At 34.3% G+C, this 16,384-nt stretch overlaps 1 protein-coding gene across 1 annotated transcript in view; it reads right to left on the bottom strand.

Moving 5' to 3' along the window:
* cntn3a.1 (contactin 3a, tandem duplicate 1) overlaps positions 1–12,222 on the bottom strand; it is a 139,687-nt gene extending 127,465 nt beyond the window's left edge. Inside the window, exon 1 of the mRNA XM_079802329.1 lies at positions 11,812–12,222. The gene's annotated coding sequence lies outside the window, so the exon portion shown is untranslated. The remainder of the gene's footprint in view (positions 1–11,811) is intronic.
* Between the last annotated feature and the right edge of the window lie 4,162 nt (positions 12,223–16,384).

The following is a 16,384-nucleotide window of genomic DNA, read 5'->3' as shown; positions in this document are numbered from 1 at the left end:
TTCCGGGTCGCACGTTGATGACGTCATGGGCTGACGTCGGTCAAAGACTTTGCCGTGATTCGATAGTAGCTTCAGACACCAGTCACGCCGAGGGCGTTCCCCATAGCGTCAGCTAGACGCAGCGCTCGTTCCCTGTTCTCAGGGAACAGAGGTTACATACGTAACCTTAGACGTTCTTGCAACGTCTTTATCATGTTATTTGTGCTTGACTGTTGTTCTCATAATGTTCAGTGAAAACGTTCTCACTACAACGTTCTTACAACGTCTTTATCATGTTTTTTGTGCTTGACTGATGTTCTCATAATGTTGAGCGAAAACGTTCTCACTACAACGTTCTTGCAACGTCTTTATCATGTTTGTTTTGTGCTTGACTGATGTTCTCATAATGTTGAGTGAAAACTTTCTTATAAAATTGTTCTTGCAACGTCTTTATCATGTTTTTTGTGCTTGACTGATGTTCTCATAATGTTGAGTGAAAACGTTCTCACTACAACGTTCTTGCAACGTCTTTATCATGTTTTTTGTGCTTGACTGATGTTCTCATAATGTTGAATGAAAAGTTCTCACTACAACGTTCTTGCAACGTCTTTATCATGTTTTTTGTGCTTGACTGATGTTCTCATAATGTTGAGCGAAAACGTTCTCATAACAACGTTCTTGCAACGTCTTTATCATGTTTTTTGTGCTTGACTGATGTTCTCATAATGTTGAGCGAAAACGTTCTCACTACAACGTTCTTGCAACGTCTTTATCATGTTTTTTTTGCTTGACTGATGTTCTCATAATGTTGAGCGAAAACGTTCTCACTACAACGTTCTTGCAACATCTTTATCATGTTTTTTGTGCTTGACTGATGTTCTCATAATGTTGAGCGAAAACGTTCTCACTACAACGTCCTTGCAACGTCTTTATCATGTTTTTTTGTGCTTGACTGATGTTCTCGTAATGTTGAGCGAAAACGTTCTCATAACAACGTTCTTGCAACGTCTTTATCATGTTTTTGTGCTTGACTGATGTTCTCATAATGTTGAGCGAAAACTTTCTCATAAAAGTGTTCTTGCAACGTCTTTATCATGTTTTTTGTGGTTGACTGATGTTCTCATAATGTTGAGTGAAAACGTTCTTAAAACAACGTTCTTGCAACGTCTTTATCATGTTTTTTGTGCTTGACTGATGTTCTCATAATGTTGAGTGAAAACGTTCTCACTACAACATTCTTACAACGTCTTTATCATGTTTTTTGTGCTTGACTGATGTTCTCATAATGTTGAGCGAAAACGTTCTCACTACAACGTTCTTACAACATCTTTATCATGTTTTTTGTGCTTGACTGATGTTCTCATAATGTTGAGCGAAAACGTTCTCACTACAACGTTCTTGCAACGTCTTTATCATGTTTTTGTGCTTGACTGATGTTCTCATAATGTTGAGCGAAAACGTTCTCATAACAACGTTCTTGCAACGTCTTAATCATGTTATTTGTGCTTGACTGATATTTTCATAATGTTGAGCGAAAACGTTCTCATAACAACGTTCTTGCAACGTCTTAATCATGTTATTTGTGCTTGACTGATATTCTCGTAATGTTGCGCGAAAACGTTCTCAAAACAACGTTCTTGCAACGTCTTAATCATGTTATTTTTGCTTGACTGATATTCTCGTAATGTTGCGCGAAAACGTTCTCATAACAACGTTCTTGCAACGTCTTTATCATGTTTTTTGTGCTTGATTGATGTTCTCATAATGTTGAGTGAAAACGTTCTCACTACAACGTTCTTTCAACGTCTTTATCATGTTATTTGTGCTTGATTGATGTTCTCATAATGTTGAGTGAAAACGTTCTCACTACAACGTTCTTGCAACGTCTTTATCATGTTTTTTTGTGCTTGACTGATGTTCTCATAATGTTGAGTGAAAACTTTCTCACTAAAACGTTCTTGCAACGTCTTTATCATGTTATTTGTGCTTGACTGATGTTCTCATAATGTTGAGTGAAAACGTTCTCACTACAACGTTCTTGCAACGTCTTTATCATGTTTTTTTGTGCTTGACGGATGTTCTCATAATGTTGAGTGAAAACGTTCTCAAAACAACGTTCTTGCAACGTCTTTATCATGTTTTTTGTGCTTGACTGATGTTCTCATAATGTTGAGCGAAAACGTTCTCAAAACAATGTTCTTGCAACGTCTTTATCATGTTTTTTGTGCTTGACTGATGTTCTCGTAATGTTGAGTGAAAACGTTCTCATAACAACGTTCTTGCAACGTCTTTATCATGTTGTTTGTGCTTGACTGACGTTCTCATAATGTTCAGCGAAAACATTCTCATAACAACGTTCTTGCAACGTCTTAATCATGTTATTTGTGCTTGACTGATATTCTCGTAATGTTGCGCGAAAACGTTCTCAAAACAACGTTCTTGCAACGTCTTAATCATGTTATTTTTGCTTGACTGATATTCTCGTAATGTTGCGCGAAAACGTTCTCATAACAACGTTCTTGCAACGTCTTTATCATGTTTTTTGTGCTTGATTGATGTTCTCATAATGTTGAGTGAAAACGTTCTCACTACAACGTTCTTTCAACGTCTTTATCATGTTATTTGTGCTTGATTGATGTTCTCATAATGTTGAGTGAAAACGTTCTCACTACAACGTTCTTGCAACGTCTTTATCATGTTTTTTTGTGCTTGACTGATGTTCTCATAATGTTGAGTGAAAACTTTCTCACTAAAACGTTCTTGCAACGTCTTTATCATGTTATTTGTGCTTGACTGATGTTCTCATAATGTTGAGTGAAAACGTTCTCACTACAACGTTCTTGCAACGTCTTTATCATGTTTTTTTGTGCTTGACGGATGTTCTCATAATGTTGAGTGAAAACGTTCTCAAAACAACGTTCTTGCAACGTCTTTATCATGTTTTTTGTGCTTGACTGATGTTCTCATAATGTTGAGCGAAAACGTTCTCAAAACAATGTTCTTGCAACGTCTTTATCATGTTTTTTGTGCTTGACTGATGTTCTCGTAATGTTGAGTGAAAACGTTCTCATAACAACGTTCTTGCAACGTCTTTATCATGTTGTTTGTGCTTGACTGACGTTCTCATAATGTTCAGCGAAAACATTCTCATAACGTTCTTGGAATGCCATAATTTTAGAAGTAATGGGAACAGAAATTATTATATTATAAAATTAATAATTTTACTGATCTTTCTTTAATTAACATGGCTGCAGCTTTTATTTTTTCTTACCTCTTAAGTTTAACTTAAGAAATAAAATACACTCCTGAACAAGAACCAATAACTTTTATTCTATTTGTTTCCCTATATTGTCCTAATGACAAATTTATGATTGGTTTATAAACTACCCACACTCTGTAATAAATCATCATGTATTTTATGAACAAAATGTAATTTCTTAGCACAGAATAAGCCAGAACATATAGGCTATATCTTATTTTATATTTTCTGTATTTTAAAGGTTATGTCAATAACCACTGCATTACTGTAAAAAAGGTCGTTTTTCAAGTACTTTATTAAGACTTATATTTACACGCGCCCTCTAGCTTGCGTAAAAATAATGACAGTCTGTTGTCATTAAAAATGTTACCAATCAAAATGCGTGTTCATTTAAACGCAATGTGTGGACTTTACGTGAATATTTAGAATTTGTATGTATTTATTTTATTAACGACTACACTTTCCCCATCCCTAAACCTACCCTTAATGATCTAGTGCATAGAATCTTCATGAGCACATGCGTTCCGTTCCCTGGGATCGAACCCAGGATCACATGATCACATGATTGTATATTGATATTGCAATGCTCTGCCAACTGAGCAACAAGAAACTGTAAATAGGCTTAAATTTAGGTTCCTATAGGTCCAATTTCAGGGGCGTGACTAATGACTTATATAGGCATATTGGTTGGAGAAAATGTTGCATTGTGAATGGATCGTCAGATTTTGTTTCCCAAAGACTTTTTTTTATTCTTGAACACGGGTCGGCAGAATACACGTCTGTTCGCTAACCACTAGACTACCACGGCCAAGGTAGCGCAAGTGCATTGATCTCGCGGCAGTGTTAATTTTGACAGCATATTTTGATTTAGTTTTAGTCATAGTCTTTTGACTAAAATGCCATTTAGTTTTAGTCATATTTTAATCACCTGAATTGTTTTTAGTTTTAGTCTAGTTTTAGTCGACTAAATATCATAAGATTTTTGTCGACTAAATCTACAGTAGATTTAGTCTCCTAAAATCTAATGAGTTTAGTTAAATTGTAATACATTAAGCATTTAAGTATTACATAACCGACTGCACTTGAACTGACATTTTGACATAATTTTGTTTTTGACATTAAAAATACACGAAAGAGAGCTCAATTAACTTTTTTGTTTGTTTTTAAAAACATCTATATAGTTTTTATAACTTTGTATTTCTGTTTTAGTTAGTATATCATGTTAAGCTAAAGCTTCAAATAATTTTGTTTGTTTATTTTTTTAATTTCAGTAAACATTTATTTAATTTCAAGTAACAAAGATTGTTTTTAATGGTTTTAGTTAACTATTATAACCCTGACACTTTATTTAATATGTGTCAAATACTGGTCTTTCCTCCTGACTATGAATTAAATGGGAATGAAATTAAATACAGTTTATTGTGTAAGCAAAAACAAATATATAATGCGGGACTTTTAATAATAAACCAGCTGGAAATACACCGGGACTCTTATTTTGAAATCTCTGCTTACTATTGCAGTTGCAGGAGTTCATTCAAGTTCAGATGAGGAGATAAAATATGCATTGTTACAACCGTCTAAAACATATTACTGTATAAACATCGTAAAGTAAACATTGTCATTATTCATCAGCATTAGTTCATAAACAATTGCCTGGCATAAATGTGTGTTATTGATTGATTGAGCGCTGGATTGGGGATGAGCCTGTAGGCCGTGTGTTTTCCAGCGGTTAGATCAGTTCAGATCAAATGTGCGCATCTGTTACAAAGGACATCAGTTCTGACTGGATCTCTTCCCTAATCGACCCTCACTAACATTTTCGTCTCGTTTTTATTTGTTGACCAAAATGGCGCCATTTTCAAATCAATGGTATCCAAAGTCTGCAGTTCACCTTTATATATGTCGACTTCTGAGGCCAGATCGCAGACCTTCTAAAAGGTGAGTCGATTAGACGTTAGTGTTTTTTGTTGTTGTTTTGTTATATATGCAAAATTTTTATGACTGGGTAGTACTCCTGCAGTCATTTCTGGGGGAGACAAATATAGGCTAACAGTTATTTGTTGTGATGTGTGATTTATTTTTAAATGGTTGGCGTGTGTTAAATTGAACTACTATTTGAGTGCAGATGGGCTTTGCCGCTTTATATTTTATGAATTAGTGACTCTTACATGTTTCATAACATCAATTTTTAACTTAAAATACTTATTAATCAACATTAGCCGTTTTCCCCCTGTTGGACCAAAAGCAAGTGTGCCAGGGCGTGCTCTCTCTCTGTTGCTCTGGCAACATTACTATTATCATTATTACCATTAGAAATAATTGTATGTTTAGTCTTAACCTGTGAATTTAATGCCATCAAAGTTCCATTCAGTTTGTAAAAAATTGTCAACAATATTTTCCCCTTGTTTGTTCTTTTGAAATATAAAGGCCATTCATGTCTTTGTCTGTAAAAAAAAAAAAAAAACATTTATTTGTCTGTAAATTTCATCACTCATTTTAATAAAATCAGGTTATTTAATTAATTAATATTTTATAATAGTTATTATTATTAAATTATTATTAAAGTTAATTAAATTTTTAATTGCTATACATTTCTGTAACTGTTAGTTGCAAGTTTAATTAGAAAATGAATCATCTGTATGTCAGTACTCACACACTCTCTCTCTCTTTCTCACACACAGTGATTTTTCAACAGTTTCTCAAACCTATCCAAATGGAGTTCGACATGAACAGGGTATGATCCTTTTTTGCCCCAAAGCTTATATTTTTGGACCCCAGTTTATTGTTTAATAAAGCAACTCAAATATATGTACAAATACAATTATGCAAAGAAAAAAATCTGGCCTATAACAAATGCTGGAAAAGAACAAAAATATTCCAACAAAGCACTGAGTCAACAGATACAGTATATTTCAGAGCAAGCTAGTCCAAAGACTGCATATGAGGTATTGAGAAAATGAGCAGTATATTGTACATACTGTATGCTTAGTCTTAATTTATTGTAAGTAACAGTAACATGTTTGGGTTTTGTGTATCTTTACTGGATTTTAAGATGCCTGTTGTCGAACACACACCAAGGTGCTGGAAAAAGTAATTGAGGACTTCATATCAGAAACACTGAAGTTTGCTCCACACAGAGATAAGGTAAGGCTTTTGTAATTTTTGTAGTTTGTAAAAAATTAATAAAGAAAACAATGCAAATGATATACTAATACTATGTTTGTTTCTACAGATGCCTCAATTTAAGGTGTCACTTCAGCCCGAAGCAGAGGCATCTGGAGAAGAGGACACATAACACACTTCATTAGTTATTTTACACACAAAGTATCTCGTTATACGATTTGGAATGTTTCAGTTTGTGGAATGTTTGAGTATATAAAATGTGAAAGCAAAATAAGATATCAGTTATGATATTGTTTTCATTTAGATGTACTGTATGTTAAAATGCACTTATCCTTGGCAAAAGGTTGACAAATAAAATGTGAAAATATATTAAAATATGAAAAATGTTTGTGTAGTGTCTTACAGTTTTTGGTGTTGACAAATATAAGTAATAATGTTTTATCAAATGTTATTGTTTGAATTGATATTTCTTTAAAAAAATGTTCCCAGGGCAGTGTTTGGAGGAAAGTTTATACGTTTTTCCTTACATTCTCAAGATGACAGAATTGAATGTTCCTTTAACGTTCACATTAACCTAGAAAAACACATTAATACATGGAAAAAACGCACATTTTAAACATTTAAAGAACATTAACTAATAACATTTTCATAACGTTTTCAAGATGATAGAATGGAATGTTTCTGTAACTTTCACATAAACCAAGAAAAAACATTCTTAATACATGAAGAAAACGCGCATTTTAAACATTTAAAGAACATTAACTAATAACATTTTCATAACGTTTTCAAGATGAGAGAATGGAATGTTTCTGTAACGTTCACATAAACCAAGAAAAAACTTTCTTAATACATGAAGAAAACGTGCATTTTAAACATTTAAAGAACATTAACCAATAACATTTTCATAACGTTTTCAAGATGATAGAATGGAATGTTTCTGTAACGTTCACATAATCCAAGAAAAAACGTTCTGAATACATGAAGAAAACGCACATTTTAAACATTTATAGAACATTAACCAATAACGTTCTCATAACGTTCTCAAGATGATAGAATGGAATGTTTCTGTAACGTTCACATAAACCAAGAAATAACGTTCTTAATACATGAAGAAAACGCACATTTTAAACATTTAAAGAACATTAACCAATAACATTTGCATAACGTTTTCAAGATGATAGAATGGAATGTTTCTGTAACGTTCACATAAACCAAGAGAAAACGTTCTTAATACATTAAAAAAACCGGACATTTTAAACATTTAAAGAACGTTCCGTAATAACGTTTTCATAACATTTTCAAGATGATAGAATGGAATGTTTCCGCAACGTTCACATAAACCAAGAAAAAAAGTTCTTAATACATGAAAAAAACGCACATTTGAAACATTTAAAGAACATTCCGTAATAAAGTTTTCGTAATGTTTTCAAAATAATTGAATGGAATGTTCCTGTAACGTTCGCAGAGACCCCACAAAAAACGTTCTTAATACATTAAAAAAAACTGAACGTTTTCAACGTGTACAAAACATTCCCAAATAACGTTTTGATAACTTAAAGGCAATGTTAACAAAACGTTCTGACAACAACTTTTTGTTAGCTGGGATGTATGCTGTTGGGGCTTTGAATGTTTGCTTTGTTTGTGTGATGGCCTGTGGATGCATTTCAAAACTCTACACATCGCTGTAATGCTGCGGACTGGGCGCTCACAGCCAACCATCTGAGCTGAAAACGAGCCCACAGAGAATTTCTTTGTCCTTTAAATTCTGCTTGATGCTACGTATAACTCAGCTTGATGCCATAATAAAAGCCAAAATATGGCATGTTTTATTCTTTAAAAAGGGGATCTGACTGGAATATTTGCAGACATTCAGGGTTGCACTGCAGTGGGACAAAAGGGAGCATATCACAGAACTAAGACAAAAACACATCTAAGAGCAAGACTCCGGAAAGCACTATCTGGCTTTAAAAGAAGTACCGACGGTGATTTTGACCTTGGCACTACCTCTGTCTAGAAATCCATAAATTTTTCACTGAAGTCTGTATTAATAGAACCTCCACTCTGCTGTTCACGGGATTCACATGAAGTGTATGTGTGCTCTCTACTTTTTAAACATAAATGAGACAGGCACCCACTCTTTCCAGTTCTGGCACGATCTCTGGTAGAAAGTAACACTCTGAATCTTTTATTTGGTTCGATTGACTTCACTTGATCCACAAACATCATCTCTGAGTTTCTTTGTAAACCCAAGCATGGTTTCACCCATAGGCAACCAGTTTCTTTAGAGTGCAAAATGAACTGTGGTGTTGGTAATATCTAAGCTGACATGAACATTTGTGAGTAGCGGTTGACAACACGGTCGAGGAGCGTGTAAAAATTCTCCAGCTGGTATAGTGCACTCTGACTGAACTCCAGAGGGTGCGAATGAAAAATTTATGTTCAGCATCCAAAAGAGCCAAGAAACGACATTTACATGATTTATCTAGCTGGATATGACTGAATTTTGAATGAAGCACCAATAGAAATCTGCTGGTTTGCATTCACACTTATATTCATCCCTTTCATATAATTTCAATTATATTTTTAAGTATTCTTTATGAAGTATACTAATGTATAATATACTTGTTAGTGTACTATATCAATACTATTATGAACTAAATTGGTCCACTTTTTATACTATACTTTAAGTATAATAGTAGTAAACTTTGAGTACACAGTGAGTTTTCATTTGTACTGCAACTGTACTACAAGTGAACTTATCAGTGAGTCGATTCAGCGGTTTGGATCGCCAAAGTCACGTGATTTCAGCAGTTTGGTGGTTTGACACACGATCCGAATCATGATTCGACTCGCTGATTCATAACGCTTCGAAGCTTCATGATGCTGTGTTTTGAAATCAGTCATCACAATATAAGTCGTTATTTGTTTTTTTTTTGTGCACAAACGCTATTCTCGTCGCTTCATAAAGTTATCGTAGAACCACTGTAGTGAGATGGACATTGTAACGACGTCTTTAGTACCTTTTATGGGTCTTGAGAGTGTAAAGTGCATTGTGCCAATGGAGGCCTTTCTGAGCCATCGGATTTCAACTAAAATATCTTCATTTGTGTTCCGAAGATGAACGGAGGTCTTACGGGTGTCGAACGACATGAGTGTTAGTAATTAATGACAGAATTTTCATTTTTGGGTGAACTTACCCTTTAAGTGTTCATTTTTCTACTTGAAATATACCTTTAACTACTTTAATTCTTTCTATTTTAAAAACATTTTATTCTAGCTTCATGCATCCTTTTTTATCAATATAATGTGGGTAAGTTTAATTTTAAAAAGCAACATTTTAAACAAAAAGCTGAGAAAATAAATAAAAAAATTTCAAAGAATACGTCCGGATGGGATTCAGAGCGATGATCAAATCACAGATGGAGTAGATCGAGTCCATCAACACCGCCAAAGCTTCACAGTCCTTTCCTCTTCATGGGTCGACATTTCATTCAGTAACTTTAGGTAGTTTTGATATTATATGTTGTTTTATGTTTGATGATCGTGTTATTTTACATTCGCGTAAGCAATCTTCTATCACTTGTTTCAGCTTCTTCTTCACGTGTGTTTTGATGCGGAGATTCCGTTATAGAAGATGTGTAATAGCGTCCCCACATCTTCAGATGGGAACAAATCTGTTTTCTTTATAAATCAATATTTTCAAACGATGTAAGTTTATAAGTAGTTTACTATGTGAAAAAGTACAAGCCAAGTATACTTACAATACTTAATTATACTTTTAAGTATATCTCAATCTAAAGCCTGAGTACAAGTACGCCAAATATACTTTTCTATAAGTCAAATATACATAAGTGCAATTTTAATATTTCTGAGAAGTTTATACATATCTGAGAAGCATAAAAAGTAGACAAAATATACTTTCGTATTGTTAGTTTAAAATAAGTATACTAATAGCACACTTCAACAAACATCTTTTTTGTAGGGATATTATACCACTGCCTCCCTAGTTATAAACTTACAATAGAACTCTGCTTCAATTGTAAGTTTTTATTCAAACACATTATTATTTAAACATTTTTTGCTTGTTTTTACAAAAGGATAAGCTGAAATTGTTTTCTGTAACATTCACTTGCATCTGTGACATGGAATCCCGAATATTCCTTTATTCTCTCTTTAATGACAGAGTTGTGACACTCAGACTGCAACTATTCATGCGGTTTGCAACAAAAACTGTATTATTTATTTGGCTGTAAAATTGATGGTGCAGAAATCTGAAGCATGCTCCAGCAGGTATGGCACATCTCACACCTCAGCCTCGACCTGCTGCATATAAACATCAGCTCTCTATGACTCAACAAGCAATACTGGGAGAAGGGGAAAATGTAATATGTCACCGAAGACAAGCCTCCCTCCTTGCCTCTTCCCCCTTGACTTGCATCAACACAGAGGTGTGTGCAAACAATCTGGCTTCCCTAATGATGCCTTGAAATCATCCAGTGTTTTTTATACTCTGACAAGCCAGCAGAGTGCAGCAAAAACTGCCTCTACCTCAAGTGCAAATGATTGCTATGTATAAACAAGTACTCATTTATATTCTGTAATATATTCTTTCTGCAAAACACTACCTAACCTAAACACAGACTGCGTTATATTCTGCATCAAGTCGTGATAAAACAAAACAAAACATGATTATCTATTCTAATTATATAAAAATTGTGATTGATCATAAAAATGCTGTTTTATTTGAGTGTTTTAATAGTTAGATAGACTGGAATATATTCCACCCAGTTTTTCAAGTCCAATATTTCATATTTTATTCACAGATGGTAAACTGAGAGAGATAGGCTGCAGAATAGCAGTGTCTGGACAGATGTTAATGTTGCTTCAGGTTCACTGACCAAAAAAATGGTTGGAAAAAAATTGAAATTTTCAATCTAATTTGGGCTAATTATGCAATATAATGAAACGAAAACAGAGACTTTTCTTAATCTGAATTGTTAAATGACAAAGTTTGCAATGGCAAAAATAAAGGTTCCTCAATGGTTCTTGAGTTGGTTATATATTTATATGGAGATTAAAACAGAACCATATTGTTTTTCGTTCCATGGTTTTCTAAACCTAGTAGAAAACTAGAACTAGAAAATAAAATGTACGTTTTCATAGGCTATGGCATCAGACGGTAAAACCCTTTATTTGTTAAGAATAGAGCCAGTTAGAAAAACAGTTTTTTTTTGTAATAAAGTGGCAAAGCGTTCTCATCATGAACATGACTTAGGCATCTGTTTTTATAATCTGCTTCAGTCAAATCTTAGAACTTGTAAAAAACAAAAAAAAAACTAAACAAAACAAAAAAACACTACATCATAATATCAAATCTATAAAGCATAATTAATCTCTTCTTCATTTTTTTTAAACAATCCTAAAACTATTCGTGTCTCCAACTCATTTACCTTGTTTGACTTCCCTTGACTTTTTCAGCCTCTTCGCGTCTGCCACTGTAACAGCAGCATCTCTCCTGCCATTCCACAATGCCAGAGACGAGACGAGCGCGCTTCTCAAGTGCAACTGCCACAGAGGAATTCTTTCTCCTATTTTCGCCTCGGGAAATCCAAGATAGTCCTTGAGAAACGGTAAAACGCGTTGATGATACCCCACTGGATTATTGTGCTGCAAATGAGAAGTAAAGCAAACGCGTTACGCGTGAAGTATCCACAGTTCATCCTCACACAGAGGTGAATGCGCGAATCCACTCCACACTGCGCCACGCGTCAACGTGTGTGGAGCCGCTCGCGCTCACTCACATCCCCGCTGTGACGCAACGCAAACTTCACATCACTTGATCTGCTGTCAGTTCATCACATGAAAGAAAACACCGCATCCCGTGGAAAGAGAGGGGGAGGGATATAAAAAGACTTGAGTCATAAAAAGTGTTAGAAGATCCATCAATAATGGATTAAAAACATGATATAGGGTTTCAAATTTCCTCAGTTTTTGAGACCTATTTGCCTACTCTTTATGCACATTCCTTATTGGGTAAAAGTTGTGGCAAGTGCCTGCCGATCTGAGCTGTATCATTCTCCTCCAAGATAAAAGACATTTAGAAAATCTATTCATTTTAAAGTACCTCATGAATTAATGAGGAAATAAAACGTATCCCTCGGGGTTGGGCAAAATCCACAATTGAAGAATTGGCTTCTTTTCAATTCATGAGTGAATTTAAATTGAATTGCCCATGTCCCACAGGATAAGTAAATTGTAAAGACAGGAAGATGATTTTATTAGGCTATGCAACAAGACTTTAGAAATTATATTGTTAATTATGCTATTTATTCCCAGATATGATCAATAACTTTTTTTTTTCCATCAAACGATTAGTCGTATTTAAATAAGCTCAATACATCACATCCATTTATTTAGCTGGATATGATTGAATTTTGAATAAAGCACCGCATATAAATCTGCTGGATTGAATTCATTATGCTCTCATAGTTAGGCCTAGTTATTAAGCCTTATTCAATCCTTATTCTTTTTTTATATGTACTTATAATTTTATATATTATAAGCAATAAGGCATTCAAGGCTATGCTGTCACTCCGCTGTGTGTTACAGTATACGCGGTAAAAACTGAACTTATTGTTATATGATTTTTTTTTGTTATGAATATTTTAATTTTACTTTCTTAACCTAAAAAATACAGTTCTGCATCCTGTGTGCAATGCATTCTCACTTCAATTTCAGGAATACAGCGATGTTTAACATGCCACCAGAGATCAAAATCAGAGGCTGTATCAGCCTTTCAGCAGCTGTTCCTTGACTTTATGCCTTTCCATTCTAATTTAGGCTTGCATAATCAGTGTGTCATGTTTCATTAAGGAGACGTGAAATGTCACATTTTTGTTCAAATTCCATTATTCCAGGATGTCTCTTTTGAGATGAACATGTGTTGGAGGTCCATCAAAAGTAAAAAAATAAATAAAAATAAAAACAAGGAAACAAAAAAACACAATCATACACATTATTTGTCACTAATAAGTTGTATTAAAAAGTATTGTTTGTAGTAATCTTTGAGCATTATTTGCAAGATTCTGTAGAATTAAATTTAACCCCTTGCCTGTCAGTCCCCATTTTGGCAAGTGGGGCATTTTGACATACCTATAGTAAAAAAACTGAGTTTGTTCAGATAAAGTAAGAGTGTGATGTTTTAACGAGCAGTGAATGTTGAACAACAGTAATCTGGGGCCGTCTGCGATCTTTAAACTTTGACAAATTGGTCAAAATTGTTAAAGGGATAGTTCACCCAAAAATTATAATTACCCCATGATTTACTCACCCTCAAGCCATTGCATATGACATTCCAATTTCAGACGAATACAATCAGTTATATTAAATGGCAGTGAATGGGAGCCCAAAATTTGAAGCCCAAAAATTGCATCCATTCATTATAAAAGTAAAGCTAGACATTATCTTTATAAAGTTTTAAATATGGATATTTTCTTACTCAAACACATCGCTTCGCATCAGAAGGCCTTTATTAACCTCCTGGAGCAGTATGGATTATTTTTATAATGGATGGATGCAGTTTTTTGGGCTTCAAATTTAGCAAATTTAAAGCTTGGATTAGCCAGGACATTTTTTTATATAACTCAGATTGTATTAATCTGAAAGAAGAATGTCATATACACCTAGAATGGCTTGATGGTGAGTAAATCATGGGCTACTTTTAATTTTTTTGGTGAAATAGCCCTTTAATAAACAAAGGGTTTTATTTTTTGGCAAATCTGTGGAAGCTTCTGCAGAGTTTTTGTCTCATGTGGGACTCAGAGCTTGGATCTGTCTCTTTGAAAGTGGGAAACAGAGCTCATGGTTCCCTTTCGTTCAGTCACTACGACGTACGTTAGTGACTAACGAATGGGGGGTTTCGCCTAGAAGCCAATTACCTTCGAGGTGTTTAACAGCGCCCAATGGCGTGCCAATGCCATGGGCATGCGGAATTTGCATGCGTAACTCCGCCCCACCGCGTGGGTATATAAGGAAGTACGCTGGCAACATCGCATTATGTTTCTGCTTTGGAGCCAAGAGTACCTCTTCACTCCTTCAAGCCTACAACTGAGTCTTCACTGTAACAAATTTCTGTAGTTTTCACAGCATTATTACTGTAAAATGAGCAAATACTTACTGTAGAACCTGTATACAGCATGTTGCTGTAGATCTGCAAAGCATCATGGTCTTTTTTCAACGGTGGGTAAATTCTACAGTATTTTTTTTTTCCTGTGAATCACAATACAGCAATTTCTAGAAGATGTTTTTTTTCAGCCAAGGAAAGCTACGAGATTTACCACTTTCATCTGAATTTTTACTTCAGAAAGGTAACATAATTTATTTCCAAAGTTTACTCTTGTAAATTCACCTGTTTGTTCAACTTTAAGAGTGCACTGAGAGAGAAAAGAGTAATGAGCAGCACACTTCGTAGTAAACTCGTCTCATGTTGTGTGTGCATTTTATAATTTTATTACCACAAATAGATATTTCTGTATGATTTCGATATATTTTCTAGTCTGGCAACATTTGATAACGTCATTAGTTTATAGAAGGATAGCATTGTTAAATAAAAATTAAATTGGAATTGTGTTTGTGATCTCTTTTGGTGCAGATACGTCACATAATATGATCACTTTTTTTTCTGTCGCCACTTGCGCGTGCGGCGTGAGGCAGTGAGTCAAGCCTGCCGACTCTCGACGGTCTTGAGTTGAAAGAAAACGCAGCTGAGGTACGTTAGGCCTAAGACTTAACATATTTTTCATAGTGATTCATCATGATTTTTCTGAACGTAAACCCCCAGAAACGAGATTGGTGAAATGCTATTCAAACTGGGAGCATGGCATGGGCTGTACTGTATTAAGATTTGTCTTATCCGGCAACATTACATTTTTAACGTCTTAAATTTGATTAAAGACTAACGTTAGCATTGTGAAATGACATTAATTTAAAATGGTGTAATTTTTTGTATTTATTGGCGTGGGGCCGTTTAATAATCTCTCGTGTTTTTCTCTTGCTTGCTGTTGCCGCCTGAGGAATCAGACATTGAACACTGTAAAATCGAATTAGTTAGACTTACTTGAAAAAAGCATGCAAACCGATTGCCTTAAAAAAACCAAGTAAAGTGAAATAGGAATAGTATGTTGTGCTAACAAATGCTTAATTAGTATAATTCACTTACACAAGAGTTCTAGTGGCTAAAAAAGAACTGTAGAGAGTACTTGATCTTTTAATTTAGGTTTACTCTTGACTTAGTTTAGCTACCATAGATGTTACCATTGTTGTGTTTTGCATGCTGAATGTTGAAGTCTGTGTGTGACTCAAGCATGATCAGCTGCAATATCTTTTGTTACAAATATAGAGGGATTATATCAACTCATTTAAAAGTTCCACAGGTGTTTATGACGTAAGTGTTAGCAATACAATTGTAAATGATCGTTATATGACAAAGGAAAATATTACATAGGTTAATTTTAAAAGATGATCTTAATTTCTGACTCATTAACTATAGTTAATTATTCAGTCAGAAGCTAGGTCAACTTTTAAAAGCAACCTATTTATTACTTCTCTTCCTTTGAAACCAAATAACTGTGATTTCTTGTTGCATCGCTGCATTAGAAAGAGAGTTTTAATAATATAAATGTTCCAAGTGCTCAACCAAAGTGAACACTTATCACCATAATGGTATTGTATTTTTTTTTTTTTTTTGCTTAACAAAATGGCACTCAAACCAATCAATTAATCTTAACTTGTTTTTTCTGAGTAAACAAGGAATAGTATGTGAATAGTACAGATTACTAGATTTTTTCAATTGAGTTAAGACACTAAGTAAAGTTAACTAAAAAGTGTTAGTTAGAATCACTGTTGGATTTTACAGTGAAGTTAAGCGGGCCGAGAAAACGCAGCAAGAGGTAGCAGCTATCTGTTAAGGTACGTTACTTAACATATTTTTAATAATTTCATGATTTTTCTGAACTTCATTGCCTT

This window comes from Gobio gobio, assembly GCF_949357685.1.
Source record: "Gobio gobio genome assembly, chromosome: 21".
In the NCBI taxonomy this organism is placed as follows: Eukaryota; Metazoa; Chordata; class Actinopteri; order Cypriniformes; family Gobionidae; genus Gobio; species Gobio gobio.
This window is presented reverse-complemented; position numbering and strand designations above follow the sequence as displayed.